The sequence below is a fragment of the Chiloscyllium plagiosum genome, chromosome 12 (assembly GCF_004010195.1).
Source record: "Chiloscyllium plagiosum isolate BGI_BamShark_2017 chromosome 12, ASM401019v2, whole genome shotgun sequence".
NCBI lineage: Eukaryota > Metazoa > Chordata > Chondrichthyes > Orectolobiformes > Hemiscylliidae > Chiloscyllium > Chiloscyllium plagiosum.
The window spans coordinates 77,514,517-77,528,986 of record NC_057721.1 but is presented as its reverse complement, the minus strand read 5'-3'; the positions used below and the strand labels follow the sequence as shown (position 1 = coordinate 77,528,986).

Below are 14,470 nucleotides of genomic sequence, written 5' to 3'. Positions count from 1 at the left end.
TGACTCTTAACTGACAAGCAATAAATGCTGGTTCAGCCAGGGACACCCACACCCCCTGAAAGAAAACCAAAACTGAACCCATTGTTTTTTTGGAACCTGTCCCACATTCTAAAACCGTTCTCCCTACCTACATCCCATCCCCAACTGTGCCAGGAGGAGGAGGATAGTACATGAAGCACTATGTTGAGAGTGTGGTGCTGGAAAAGCACAGCAGGTCAGGCAGCATCCGAGGAGCTAGAAATATTGACGTGGGCCGGAGTCCTTCATCAGGATGACATTCCAGATGAATGGCTCCGGCTCGAAACATCGATTTTCCCGCTCCTCGGATGCTGTCTGACCTGCCGTGCTTTTCCAGCAACACACTCAACTCTGATCTCCAGCATCTGCAATCCTCACTGTCCCCTATGAAGCACTATACACAACCTCGGTTCCTCCACGAAGCCTTTTGCTTCTGTGAATTATCTTTTTTCAATGCAGCAAATGACCCAAGGTAAGATATAGACACTAGTTGGTATTACATTACTTGATTTTAGCTGAAGCAGATGGCGTGGTACAGCCGCTGTGCACAGAGATAAAACAGTCATCAGAAATTCTCCACGTCTGAGGTCATCCACTCAGTCTAACAATAAACCCTTTCTTCAAATACAGAAACTTCAAACGTTTTGAGACAGAAAGTGCTGGAAACACACAACTGCATCTTTAGCATCTGGAAGCTTTGTCCAAATAACCACTCAGTGTTTTTCTTCCCTTGCTCCACCCCCCCTCCCCACCAATAGAACAAATAGCCCCAGGCCCCTGCAACTCCTAGTTATTCCACCATCAATATTGTAACCCTTCACCTTGTGCTCTCTCTGAAAAACCCAGACATGGAAATTGCGTTCCAAACATGTCTCGCCAGATATAAATTTTAAAATTTGCCAGTCCTGACTTGTAAATTAAATCCCTAGCTATAAGTCAAGTACTTCACCTGTCATTAAGCAGCCAAGATTGAAAACTGACCCTGGGGGGGGGGGCCCTTTCAGGTTTATGCAGTTTCACACCAGTCATGGTCTAGAGTCCTGCGTAACCTCCCCCACCACCCACCCACAAAAAATATTTGACCCATGTACCATTCTGATGTCAAAATTAGCAGCAGTTTGATGAATTCCATCTCCCCCACCCACACTGAACTATCTCCTCCATCTGTAATATTCTCTTTATTTCTGTTGCTTATGAAAGCGCACACAGCATATTAGCCGCCCCCAACAATGTGAACTTGATTATCATTCCACTTCACGGTAATGTATGTCCAGGCACTCACTGCATATCTTAAAAACTAACCTTGTTCATTAACTTCAAAGGCTACGCACTGAATCCTTTATATGCATGAGCTGCAAACACCAAGTTTCTAGCTGTTGCCAATTCCATTAAAGTTGCTTTGTGTTTATAAATGGACTGAATAGCTGCATGAATTAAATGGTGCTTTAAGGCTCAGCATGTTGCAGGTGCCCTTGCCAATTTTCTTTGTCAAATAATGCACTTATGGTATTTGACACAAAAGTGCAGAGCACAAAACTGCCTGCAACACCCCCACCTCCCACCCCCTCAAAAATCTCAGATCATCCAAGTCATAGTGTTTCAGAACACGGAGAGAAAGTTAAGGGCACTATTTAAATGACATTCTCAAAAATAAAGACTTATTTATTTTAATACGAATAAGGAGAAACCGTATCCATTGACAAGTGGCTCATAGTTAGAGGTCACAGACTGAAGGTAATTGACAAAAATAAAAACTGGAGATTTGGGTTGGGGTTGGATGCAGAGATGTGGATTAATATAAAAATGCAGGATATTAAATATCTGGAACCCACTGCCTTGAAAATATGAGAGGAGGATGAAGACACACACAGATGGTCTACAGTACCATATGATCAACCTGCATTTGGCGTCATACACCATAGAAACAGACCCTTCGGTCCAACCAGTCCATGCTGAACATACTCCCCAAACTAAACCCATCCCACCTGCCTGCTCCTGACACATATCCCTCCAAACCTTTCCTATTCATGTGAATCTCTCTCCTCTTACCTTAAAAACATGCCCCAGTTCTTGAAATTCCCCATCCTAGGGAAAAGGCAACTACCGTTAACTCTATCTACACCTTTCATTACTTTATAAACTTCTATCAAGTTGCCTCTTAACCTTTCATACTCCTTTGAAAAAAATCATCCCAGCCTCTATACTCAAAGGACTTTTGGAATACTGTGTGCAATTCTGATCTCTCTCCAAAAGGAAGGATGTTGTGAAACCTGAAAGGGTTCAGAAAAGATTTACAAGGATGTTCCAGAATTGGAAGGTTGGAGCTACAGGAAGAGGCTGAATAGGCTGGGGCTGTTCTCACCTGGAGTATCAGAGGCTGAGGGGTGACCTTATAGAGGTTTATGGGATACTAGCCAACTGCTGGCAAATGGGACTAGATTAATTTAGGAGATCTGGTCGGCATGGGCAAGTTGGATTGAAGGGTCTGTTTCCGTGCTGTACATCTCCATGACTGAGCTATTGTTGGGCCCAGGGATCCTTCATATTATGGTAACTATTCCAACGCTTACACTCCCTCTGGGTAATTACTTGCAATTTTCTTGGTGCCAACTTTTTTTCCTTTCCCTGTCCCATTATTGCTCATTTTTACCTTTCAAAATTACCTGAACCATCTAACCCTTTGTGAGACTTGAAAGGATTTACAAGGATATTGCCAGGGTTGGACGGTTTGAGCTATAGGGAGAGGCAGAATAGGCTGGGGCTGTATTTTTGGAGCATCAGAGGCTGAGGGGTGACCTTATAGAGGTTTATAAAATCATGAGGGACATGGATAGGGCAACTAGATGAGGTATTTTCCCGAGGGTGGGGGAGTCCAGAACTAGAGGGCAATAAGTTTAAGGTACAGGAGAAAGATTTTAAAGGGACCTTAGGGCACCTTTTTCACGCAGAGGGTGCTGTGTGTATGGAATGAGCTGCCAGAGGAAGTGATGGAGGCTGGTATAATTACAACAATTAAAAGACATCTAGATGGATAACAAATAGGAAGGGTTTGGAGGGATATGGGCCAAGTGCCAGCAAGTGGGACTTGATTAATTTTGAACATCTGGTTGGCATGTTAGTGTTGGGCTGAAGAGTCTGTTTCCGTGCTGTACATCTCTATGACTCAATCATACAGCTTCTCTTTTATTCCTTGTCTGCATCACCTCTCCCAACACTCAACTATTTTTTCTGACAACTGCCATCACCCTGCCAGTTTTACACCCGTTCAAAACTATAAATCCAATATCTTTTAGTTATGAAGAAAGACCACTGTTATGAAACAGTACCTTTGACTTCTCTCTCCACATATCATCTTGTCTAAAGTGCAACAGAAGGAAAAGACAGACAGTGAATGTTGGGAATCTGAAAAGACAACACAAAATGCTGGAGAACCCCAGCAGGTTTGACTGCATCTGTGGAAATAGAAACTGAGTCAATGTTTTGAGATTATAATGAGTCTTCTTCAGAGGTGGTGATGGCCTCATGGCATTACAACTCAACCACAGATGTGATCCACAGATGTGCAGGTTAGGTAGATTGGCCAAGCTAAATTGCTGTGTCCAAGGAGGAGTAGGTTAGGTAGATTAGCCATGGGAAATTCAGGGTTATACAAATAGGAAGGGTTTGGAGGGATATGGGCCAAGTGCTGGCAAGTGGGACTTGATTAGGGTTAGGGAGTGGGTTGAGTCCGACTGGGATGCTCTTCAGGGAGCTAGGTTGGACTTGTTAGGCCGAATGGCCTGTTTCCACAGTGTTAGGATTCTATGGGTTGTTACTCCTGAGATCCAAACAATGTTCAAGATAAGGGTGCAAAAACCCCCACGGCAGATGGTGGAATTTGAATTCAATAAAAATCTTAAATTGAGAGCCTAATGTTGACCCTGAAACTGTTGTCGATTGTTTGGGGAAAACCCACTGTTTCACTAACGTCCCTTGAGGGAGAGAAACTACTGTGCTTGTCTGATCAGGCCTGCATGTGACTCCAAACCCATGGCAATGTGGTTGACCTTTAGCTGCTCTCTGGGCAATTAGGGATGGGCAAGAAATACTAGCCTCGCCAGAGGCTCCCACATCCCACAAATTACTTAAAACTGACTTTCTGCATTTCTAATATTTTACTATTGAGCAAACACAGTAGCCCAATCATGCACCAGTGGAAAATACAAAGTAATATTCCTTTTATATATAAAAAAAGGGAGAGAAGGAATGGTAGGAGATGGAGTGAATCCTCAAAATTCAAACTAAAAAAAACACTCAGCCCATTACAGTGTTGGCATTTTGTGACAGCATTCCAAAATGAATCCTATCAATTTATCCCCTCCCAAGGTCTTACAGCTCCCTCCACTTGACACATTTTAACCTCTTTCCCTCAGAAGCAGCAATGCCATCTGTGTTAATCACTATGGCAAATCACTCCACACTGGATGCCATCTGAAGAATTTTCTTACAACCTTTTGAACAAGGATTTTAAACGGATTATCTCACTGGCCAGAAGAAATAATCCGTCCCTGCTCACCAAACCAAGACAAACTCCAGTAACCTTCTCTGCTCTCGTAGAACAGGGCCAGTCTTTCCTCAATCACCACTTCCCCTCTCATCATCCCCAGCAATTCTGTGGGGCTGATTATCATTTTTTATATTAAAAAAAAGAGACAACTACACACATACATTATTACAGCTACAGCTGACAAACTCGACATTCAACAGTAATTACAATTAACAGGCAGATATTTTCCTAACCCAAAGTCACTTAAAATAAGTTGTCTAGCCAAAGATGTGGTTACAATGACAGGTTATTCCACAGTCTCCAAATTTTATATACAATCACAATGTAGGGAATTATGTTTCACATTTATACTTAACTTAAACATCTAACTACCACTCAACACCACTAAGAAACTAAAATAGATACACAATTAAAATAAAATCACAAGCAAGCTAAAATTCATCTCAACATTATGCCAAGAAACACACACAAAAGGTTGAAACTTGTGAACACTGGGGTCAATTACCAGTTTGCTACTTAGAAATATAATTTTGCCTCACTAGGATTTCCAAATCACCACATGTGATAATGTACTAGACATCTTTGACTAAACCCAACACTCTTATCCAAAAACCACTACACATTAGGAGCAGAAATGTATCCTTCATGCAGACTGCGTTTATTGCATATCTGCTCTTGAATAGAACTGTATAGGATTTTTCTTCTGCTCTTTCTAGTTGCTGGGTGTTGCAGTGTCTTGTGGCTCATTGAAATATTGTCCTATTTGTGGGCATTGGGATGATTGTTTCTACAGTTAAGTATTTGACTGGGGCAACACATCCATCCAAGGACAAGCTAAACAAAGACACACATGAGAATTCCTAGAAGCATGGTATTCTAACTGAAACTCCATCAATAAACATGTTGATTTGGACCCCATCTACCATCCTCTGAGAAAAAGAATCAGAAATAAGAAACCAAGACACATAAATAGAAAGTGGGGCAGAACACTAAGTGCTTCACCAGAGATTCACTGAAGATGTTACCTAATAAGGTGACGAAACGTCTGAAAACAAACCTTCCAGCGCAGTGAGCAAACTTACATCCAGAACCTCAACCTGAGCTACAAATCTTCTCAAAAATCATTAATGGATGGCTGTTTGCAGCAAACGGGAGTGGGATGAATGAGTGAATTACATTCTACAATGGGAAGAAATAAATTCAGTGGAATATGACTGTTTCTTTCTAAAAGGGAAAAAGTGAGGACTGCAGATGCTGGAGATCAGAGCTTAAAAATGTGTTGCTGGAAAAGTGCAGCAGGTCAGGCAGCAAAGGAGAAGGAGAATCGACGTTTCGGGCATAATGCCCGAAACGTCGATTCTCCTTCTCCTTTGCTGCCTGACCTGCTGCACTTTTCCAGCAACACATTTTTAAGCTCTGTTTCTTTCTAAAGCCAGACTAAAGGATGGGAACGTTAACTGTAAAGAGAGAAACCAACAGATGCAGCATGATTAAAAAAAAACTTAAAACGCACAGCAATGGAGGCCATTCATTCGTCATGCTCATGTATACTCTTTGAATGTGTTGCTTAACTCATCCCACTCCTATGCTCTTTCCCCAAGGCCCTGCAAATGTTTGTTGCTTTGAAGTGAACTTCCTGAATGTTTCTAGCCTTTAACCTTGTTTTTTCCAGATAGTCAGCAGCTCCAGCATTATTTCTTGGAGGGGCAAGGCAGTGTGGGTAGGCTCAGTCACTAAATTATCATAGATTAGTCTTGTTTTGGTGAGCAAGATGGGTGGGGGAAGATGACAAGAGAGGTGGGGGTGGGGAAAGAGGGCACAACTAAAAACATGCAACAGATTCTGGACAGAAACACATTAGTAACACTGCTATATAAAACTAAAACTACAACAAAAAATGTAGATTTGAATTTACAGCACAACTTCAGAAGACTCAATGCTCAGCTCCATTGCCTCACAGCACCAGGGACCCAGGTTCGATTCCACCCTTGGGTGACTGTGTGGAGTTTGTACATTCTGCCCGTGTCTGTGTGGGTTTCCTCCTGATGCTCCAGCTTCCTCCCACAGATTCAGGTCAGGGGGACTGACCATGTTGAATTGCCCAGTGTCCAGGGATGTGTAGGCTAGCTGGATTAGCTGCAGGAAATGCAGGGTTACAGGGATAGGGTAATGGTGTAGGCGGGATGGTCTTCAGAGGGGCAGTGTCGACTCAGTGGGCTGAATAGCCTACCTCCACCCTGTAGGGATTCAATGATTCTATATCAAAAAGCATTTACCTTTGAAACGTAGTCACTACTTAAATGCAGTCACTACTTAAATGCAAGGGACACAATCCAAATCCAATCCAGTTTCAGAGAACACCTCTGGGACACCCGGACCAACTAACCCAACCGCCCCGTGGCTCAACACTTCAACTCCCCCTCCCACTCCACCAAGGACATGCAGGATCTTAGCCTGCTTGGCACACTTTCCTCATTCCTGAAGAAGGGCTCAAGCCCAAAATGTCAATTCTCCTGCTCCTTGGATGCTGCCTGACCTGCTGCACTTTTCCAGCAACACATTTTCAGCACACAATCCAATTTGCCATGGCAAGATGCCATAGTAATCAAATCCACTACATGTATCTGAGAATTTACAGTGATAAATGTCAGGCAGGAGAAAGTGAGGACTGCGTGTGCTGGAGGTTAGAGTCGACAGTGTGGTGCTGGAAAAGCACAGCAGGCCAGGCAGCATCCGAGCAGGAAAATCAACGTTTTGGGCATAAGCTCTTCGTTAGGAATGGGCTTATGCCCGAAATGTCGATTCTCCTGCTACTTGGATGCTGCCTGACCTGCTGTGCTTTCCAGCACCATACTCTCGACAGTGATAAATATCAGTCCAAGTTATGGGGAGAAAGAACTCCCGTTCTCCTGGTTAAACAGTTCGACAACATAGAGACACTTAGAGAGACACACGGGCACATATATGCTTTTGCGTGTGTAAACATATTCATGTGGTTTGGCACATAACTGGGGGTTCAGTCCAAACAAGAAGAAAGTGATGTGGAAAGGCCTTATAGCAAGGGAACAATATCTCCCAGTTTGTCGACGCAGCCGAGCGGCCATCCCAGTTACCCCATTATTATGGACACTGTCCCACAGGACGATGTTACCCCATCAACGTGAGGCCAATAGTTTACGAAGCGGGACTCCACCGGCCACAGAAACGAGTCAGTCAAGGCCCGTACATGAAGCTCGCTTATTAAAATACACGTTTCAATCAGACCGACCAAAATCTCCATCACCGTGTGGTTACCGTCCTCTCTGCCCACCTCCCCCCGCACTGCCTCAGGAAGGCTTTCCCCTACTCACTCTGCTGGCGGTAGCGGCTCTGCGCTGGCCCGGGGTTACACAGTGTCACCCTCCGATACAATGTGCCCTCCTCTCCGTTACACTATTATCTCCCTCCGATACAATGTTTCCTTCACTCGGTTACACTATTATCTCCCTCCGATACAATGTATCCTTCACTCCGTTACGCTATTAGCTCCCCCTGATACAATGTATCCTCTCCTCACTGCGATCCTCCGTGTTCCAATAGAGAACTTCCCTCCCTCCCAACCCGAAGGTGTCAATAATAAAGGGATGTCAAATAGATTCCCCTCACATCATCTCCAACACAACGAGATACCACCCCACGGACTCACACTATCGATTGTATAGAGTACTAATCATTAATGATTACAAGACTCTTTTTCGAAAAAAGCCGCTGAGCTGACCGATAAATATGTAATTCTAATCCTTTAGTCCCCCTCCTCCCCAATTTAATTTGGTTGCATCCAGCGCGTCATATTCCATTCTGGACTATACAATAATACATCAGTCTGAGAGGGTGAATAGTAAATTTTAAACTGAAAATTTAAAATGATTGAAAATGTAAAGCAGGGATTTGTCTTTGCATTTTAACAAATATTCATTGTTTTTCATACTTTTAAAGTATGAATGCAAATATATAGCGTTATTTATTAAAATCAACTCAATGTCTCACTCTCCTCCCTGTCTTTGTGTGGTGTGTTCCTCACCCCGCCCCTTCCTGCCCCCTGCTGGTGGCTCGCTGCCAGCGCAGCCTCTCCATAGCTGCTGGGAAATTCATGGCAGTGGAGGCGTGTTTCAATAATTGAAGAACCTCTGAATCGGTTCGAAACAGAATCTGGGGGTTTCCCGACCTGAAATGCTGACCAAAACATGATTTTACGCTAACTGCTCTGGAATTTCCTAGAATTTCCGGGAAATTCAGGCAGTCAATCCTGCTTTCCCCTTCAATAAGATCATGGCAGGTCTGATCATTGTACATTCCTGCCTATCCACGAATAACATTTCACCACGGTCCCCTCCCCCTTTGCTTATCAAGGACCTATCTACCTTTACCTTAAAGATATTCAAAGGTTTTTGCATCCACCACTTTTCAGCAAGATTTACAAGAGAGTTCGAAAGACTCATGACTCTCTATGAGAAAACAAAATCCCTCAACTCTCTTAAACTGACGATCCCAAAACTTTTAACAGTGATCCCTTGTAGATTCTCCCATTATAGGGAACACCTTCTTCATTTCTGACCCATCAAGATCTTGAATCTTTTATCACTTCAATAAAAACTCATAAGGGTGGATAAATCCCTAGGACCTGATGAGGTATGCCCTAGAACTTGGTGGGAAGTTGGGGAAATGATTGCTCGGCCCTTTGCTGAGATATTTGTTAGCCACAGGTGAGGGGCCAGAAGACTGGAGGTTGGCTACCGTGGTGCCACTATTTTAAAAAGGTGGTAAGGAAAAGCCAGGGAACTATAGGCTGATAAACCTGACATTAGTGGTGGGCAAATTGTTGGAGGGAATCAGGATGGCGACTCCTTGTGAACTACCTTCAGGAAGTCTAACTCGAACATCACTTCTATACTTTTAAAATTATATTGTGAATCTGAAATGCCTCTGTTCAAGTTTTCTTTTCTCACCCTATGCCCTTGCTGACTATGATATGGAGGTGCCAATGTTGGTCTGGGGTGGACAAAGTTAAAAATCACACAAGATCAGATTATAGTCCAACAGGTTTATTTGGTAGTACTAGCTTTTGGAATGCTGCTCATTCATCAGGTAGCTGCGGAGCAGAATCATCAGACACAGAATTTATAATGTAGGTTTGCTTGCTGAGCTGGAAAGTTCATTTCCAGATGTTTCATCACCCTACTAGGTAACATCTTCAGTGGACCTCCAGGCGAAGCACTGTTCATGATTCCTGCTTTCTATTTATATGTTTGGGTTTCTTTCAGTTGGTGATATCATTTCCTGTGGTGATGTAATTTCCTGTTCTTTTTCTCAGGGGATGGTAGATGAGGTCTAACCCGATGTGTTTGTTGATAGAGTTCTGGCTGGAATGCCATGCTTCTAGGAATTCTCGTGCAAGTCTCTGTTTGGCTTGTCCTAGGATGGATGTGTTGTCCCAGTCGAAGTGGTGTCCTTCCTTTATCTGTACGTAAGGATACTAGTGAGAGAGGGTCATGTCACTTTGTGGCTGGTTGGTGTTCATGTATCCTCTTGGCTAGTTTTCTGCCTGTTTGTCCAATCTAGTGTTTGGAGGCCCACTGAAGATGTGACCTAGTAGGGTGATGAAACATCTGGAAATGAACCTTCTAGCTCAGTGAGCAAACTGATATCCAGGACCTCAACCTGAGCTACAAATCTTCTCAAAACTCACAAACGGAATTTATAGCAAAAGATTACAGTGTCATGCAACTGAAATGAAATATTGAACAACCTAGGTTGCTTTTTAAGTCTTTCATCTTTTAGAATGGGTTGCAGTTTTCGGTTCATTAATATGTAAATCCCAGAACTTCTTTTAAGTCACAATCCTGAGATAACAAGGTTTTATATTTAAAAAGTGAATCTAAGCTCAGACAATGCATTAAAGGTGTGAGGTTAGAGTCTGGCTGTATCTCAATCTTGAGTCAGACTGGTTCTATTTCCAAAGTAGGAATTTATAAAATTGACTGCCTGCAGATTGTGTGCTTTTTGAGCAAATTAGAATGTATCTGCAAATACAATTCTGCAAATGCAAATTCACCCCATAGGTGTATATGTGCATGTGTGTGCATGAGAGAGAGTGTGAGTTTGCGTGTGTGTGTGCTTGGTAGAGTGTATGCATGAGTGTGATGGAGTATATGCCTGTGAGAGGATATATGCGTGGGTGAGAGTGTGGGGTATGTGTGTGTATATGAAAGAGGGTCTGCATGAGTGTGTGAGTATGTAAGAGTGTGTGTGAAAGTGTATAGTGTAATGGCATCACCTACAGTGTGACAGCATCCCAAGGTCCTGGTTGAGGCCATCCTCTTGGGTACCAAACTTGGCTCTCAGCCTCTGCTCGGACACTCTGCGTTGTTGTGTATCCTGAAGTTCATCTTGGAGGATGGTCACCCAAAGATCCAAGGCCAAAAATCCTTGACCGCTGAAATGTTCCCCGACTGGGAGGGATTGTTCCACAGTGTCCATTCATTTGTTGTCGTAGCACCTGCTTGGTCTCACCAATGTACCATGCTCGGGGCATCCCTGCCTTCAGCGTATCATATAGACAACACTGCCTAAGTCACATGAGTACCTGTCACATACATAGTAGGTGGTGTCCCCACATGTAATGGTAGTATCCATGTCAACACTATGACGTGTCTCGCAGTGGTTGCCGTGACAGGGTTGTACAGTGTCGTGGTCAATGTTGTCCTGAAGGCTGGTCAGTTTGCTGTGAACAATGGTATGTTTAATGTTTGGCAGTTGTTTAAAGGCAAGAAGTGGAAGTGTGGGGAATTTGGTCCGTATCTCTCTAAACCCTTCCTATTCATATACCCATCCAGATGTCTTTCAAATGCTGTTATTATAGCAATCTCCACCAGGTGATGTGCTCATTGTTATCAATAATGTGTTGCAGGCTGCGAAGAGCAGCTTACCATGCTTACTATGGCCTGCCTGCACTGCTCATAAGTAAAACTTTTCCCTGTACTTAGGTACACATGACAGTAAATCAAATCAAATTAAATTGAGGGACAAGATTTACATGTATTTGGAAAGGCAAGGACTGATTAGGGATAGTCAACGTGGCTTTGTGATTGAGAAATTGTGTCCCACTAACTTGATTGAGTTTGTTTGAAGAAGTAACCAAGAGGATTGATGAGGGCAGAGTAGTGGTTGTGACCATGATAGAATCTAGTAAGGCATTCAGCAAGGCCCAGCATGGTAGATTGGTTAGCAAGGTTAGATCAAATGGAATACAGGGAGAAATAGCCATTTGGATACAGAACTGGCTCAAAGGTAGAATACAGAGGCTGGTGGTGGAGAGTTGCTTTTCAGACTGGAGACCAGTGGTGTGCTATAAGGGTCAGTGCTGGGTCCACTGCTTTTCATCATTTATGTAAATGATTTGGATGTGAACATAGGAGGTTTGGTTGCTAAGTTTGCAGAATACACCAAAATTGGATGTGTAGTGGACAGCGAAGAAAGTTACTTCAGAGTACAACAGGATCTTGATTAGATGGGCCAATGGGCTGAGGAGTGGCAGATAGAATTTACTTTAGGTAAATGTGAGGTGCTGCATTTTGGAAAGCCAAATCAGGGCAGGACTTAGACAATTAATGGTAAGGTCTGGGGAATGTTGCTAAACAAAGAGACCTTAAAGTGCAGGTTCATAGTTCCTTGAAAGTGGAGTCACAGGTAGATAGGATATTGGAGAAGGCTTTTGGCATGCTTTCCATTATTGGTCAGTGCATTGAGTACAGGAGTTGGGAGGTCATGTTGTAGCTGTACAGGACAATGGTTAGCCACATATGGAATACTGCATGCAATTCTGGTCTCCTTGCTATAGGAAAGATGTTGTGAAACTTGAAAGGTTTCAGAAAAGATGATATTGTGTGATTTTTAATTTAGTACAAGGATGTTGCCAGGGTTGGAGGGTTTGAGCGATAGGGAGAGTCTGAACAGGCTGGGGCTATTTTCCCTGGAGCGTCGGTGGCTGAGCAGTGACTTTCCACAGGTTTAAAAAATCATGAGGGGAATGGATAGGTTGAGAAGCCAAGGTCTTTTCCTCAGGGTGAGGAGTCCAAAAGATAGGTTTAAGGTGAGAGGAGAAAGAGTTAGAAGAGACCTAAGAGGCAACTTTTTCACGCAGAGGGTGGTGTGTGTATGGAATGAGCTGCCAGAGGAAGTGGTGGGAGTTGGTATAATTACAGCATTTGAAAGACATCTGGATGGGTATATGAATAGAAAGGGTTTAGAGGGATATGGGCCAAATACTGGCAAATTGGACTAGATTAATTTAGGATATCTGGTCGGCATGGACTTGTCGGACAGAAGGATCTATTTCTATGCTGTCCAGCTTTATGACTGTGATTCTATAAATCACTTCTTACTTTTCTAAATTCAGGTTGACACAAGCCTCCTTATAAGGCATATCCATACTTTGTATTAGTCAAGTAAACCTCTCTTAACTACTTCTTACACAATCACACCCTTAAATCAGGAAAACAGTATGTACACAGCACTCCAAATGTGATCTCAATGTTTATCTCATAAGCTTCACATTTTTTATTTTAATTCCCCATGTAATAGTAAATGACATTTTGTGAGCTCTCCCTTCATTATTGTGTTCAGTCATAAGATTAGAAACATTAACCTTACTACAACTTTCTAGTCTGCTCCTTTATTCTATTGGACTATATTTCATCAGTGTATCATTTCCATTAGGTTGTCTTAGTTCCACATTCATTAGTCTGGTTACCTAACCAAAACCTGTCTGGATCAATGTTGTAAGTTCCACTTATCTGCTTTACTCAGGGAAATTGTTTCAGATTTCCACAAACTTCAGGGCAACCAAAATGTTTGTGCATGAGTCTGGACTCACACTGCACTTTGTTCAGCCAGCACTGCTGTTCTTGCTGATCAATGCTGGCCCCCAACTAAGCAATGCGCAAAATTTAAATTTCTCTCAATAAAAGAAAATAAATAATGCTGATGATGGCGATCTGAAATAAAGGGATTCCGAAAAAGTGTGTTATTTTACTTGAAATTTAACTCTGTCTTTGTCCCCACAGACCTGTTCAATTTCTCAAGGATTTTCTGAATTAATTTACAATTCCCACCCTTGTTTTCAAATCCCTCTATAGTTGTACTCCTCTCTATATTTACCTGCAGCCCACAACACTTTTACATATCTACGCTACTCAAATTCTGCCTTGAGTATTTCTGATTTTAATCATGTCATTGTTGATGACTGTGGTGTTAGCTACCAAGTCTGTAACCTCTGGAATTTCCTCCCCAAATGTCTCACATCAACCTCACTCTTTGCATTTAAGAATCTCCTCAAACTATGTCTTTCAGCAAGTTTTTGATAATTTGCTTTCATATTGCCTTATACGGCTTGGTGTAAAATTTGCTTTTTTTGAATTGCTTCAGGAGGGTTTCCTGACACAATATGTAGATAGGCCAACAAGAGGTGAGGCCATACTGGATTTGGTTCTGGGTAATGAACCAGGCCAGGTGTTAGAATTAGAGGTAGGTGAGCACTTTGGGGACAGTGACCACAATTCGGAGACTTTTAATCTAGTGATGGAGAGGGATAAGAGTGCACTACAGGGCAAGAGTTATAGATGGGGGCAGGGAAATTATGATGCTGTGAGGCATGACTTAGGATGTGTGGCCTGGAAAAGTAAGCTTCAAGGCAAGGGTGTAATTGATATGTGGAGCTTGTTCAAGGAGCAACGATTGAGTGTCCTTGATAAGTATGTGCCCCTCAGGCAGGGAGGAAAGGGTCGTGTGAGGGAGCCGCGGTTTAATAAGGAATTGGAATCCCTTGTTAAATGGAAGAGGGCGGCCTATGTAAAGATGAGGCGAGAAGGT

General features: G+C 42.9%; 1 protein-coding gene across 2 annotated transcripts in view; it reads right to left on the bottom strand.

The window, feature by feature from the left end:
* c12h21orf91 (chromosome 12 C21orf91 homolog) overlaps positions 1-8,147 on the bottom strand; it is a 43,521-nt gene extending 35,374 nt beyond the window's left edge. For both annotated transcript variants that reach the window (XM_043701411.1, XM_043701412.1), the window contains exon 1: positions 7,915-8,147. The gene's annotated coding sequence lies outside the window, so the exon portion shown is untranslated. The remainder of the gene's footprint in view (positions 1-7,914) is intronic.
* Positions 8,148-14,470: the final 6,323 nt, after the last annotated feature.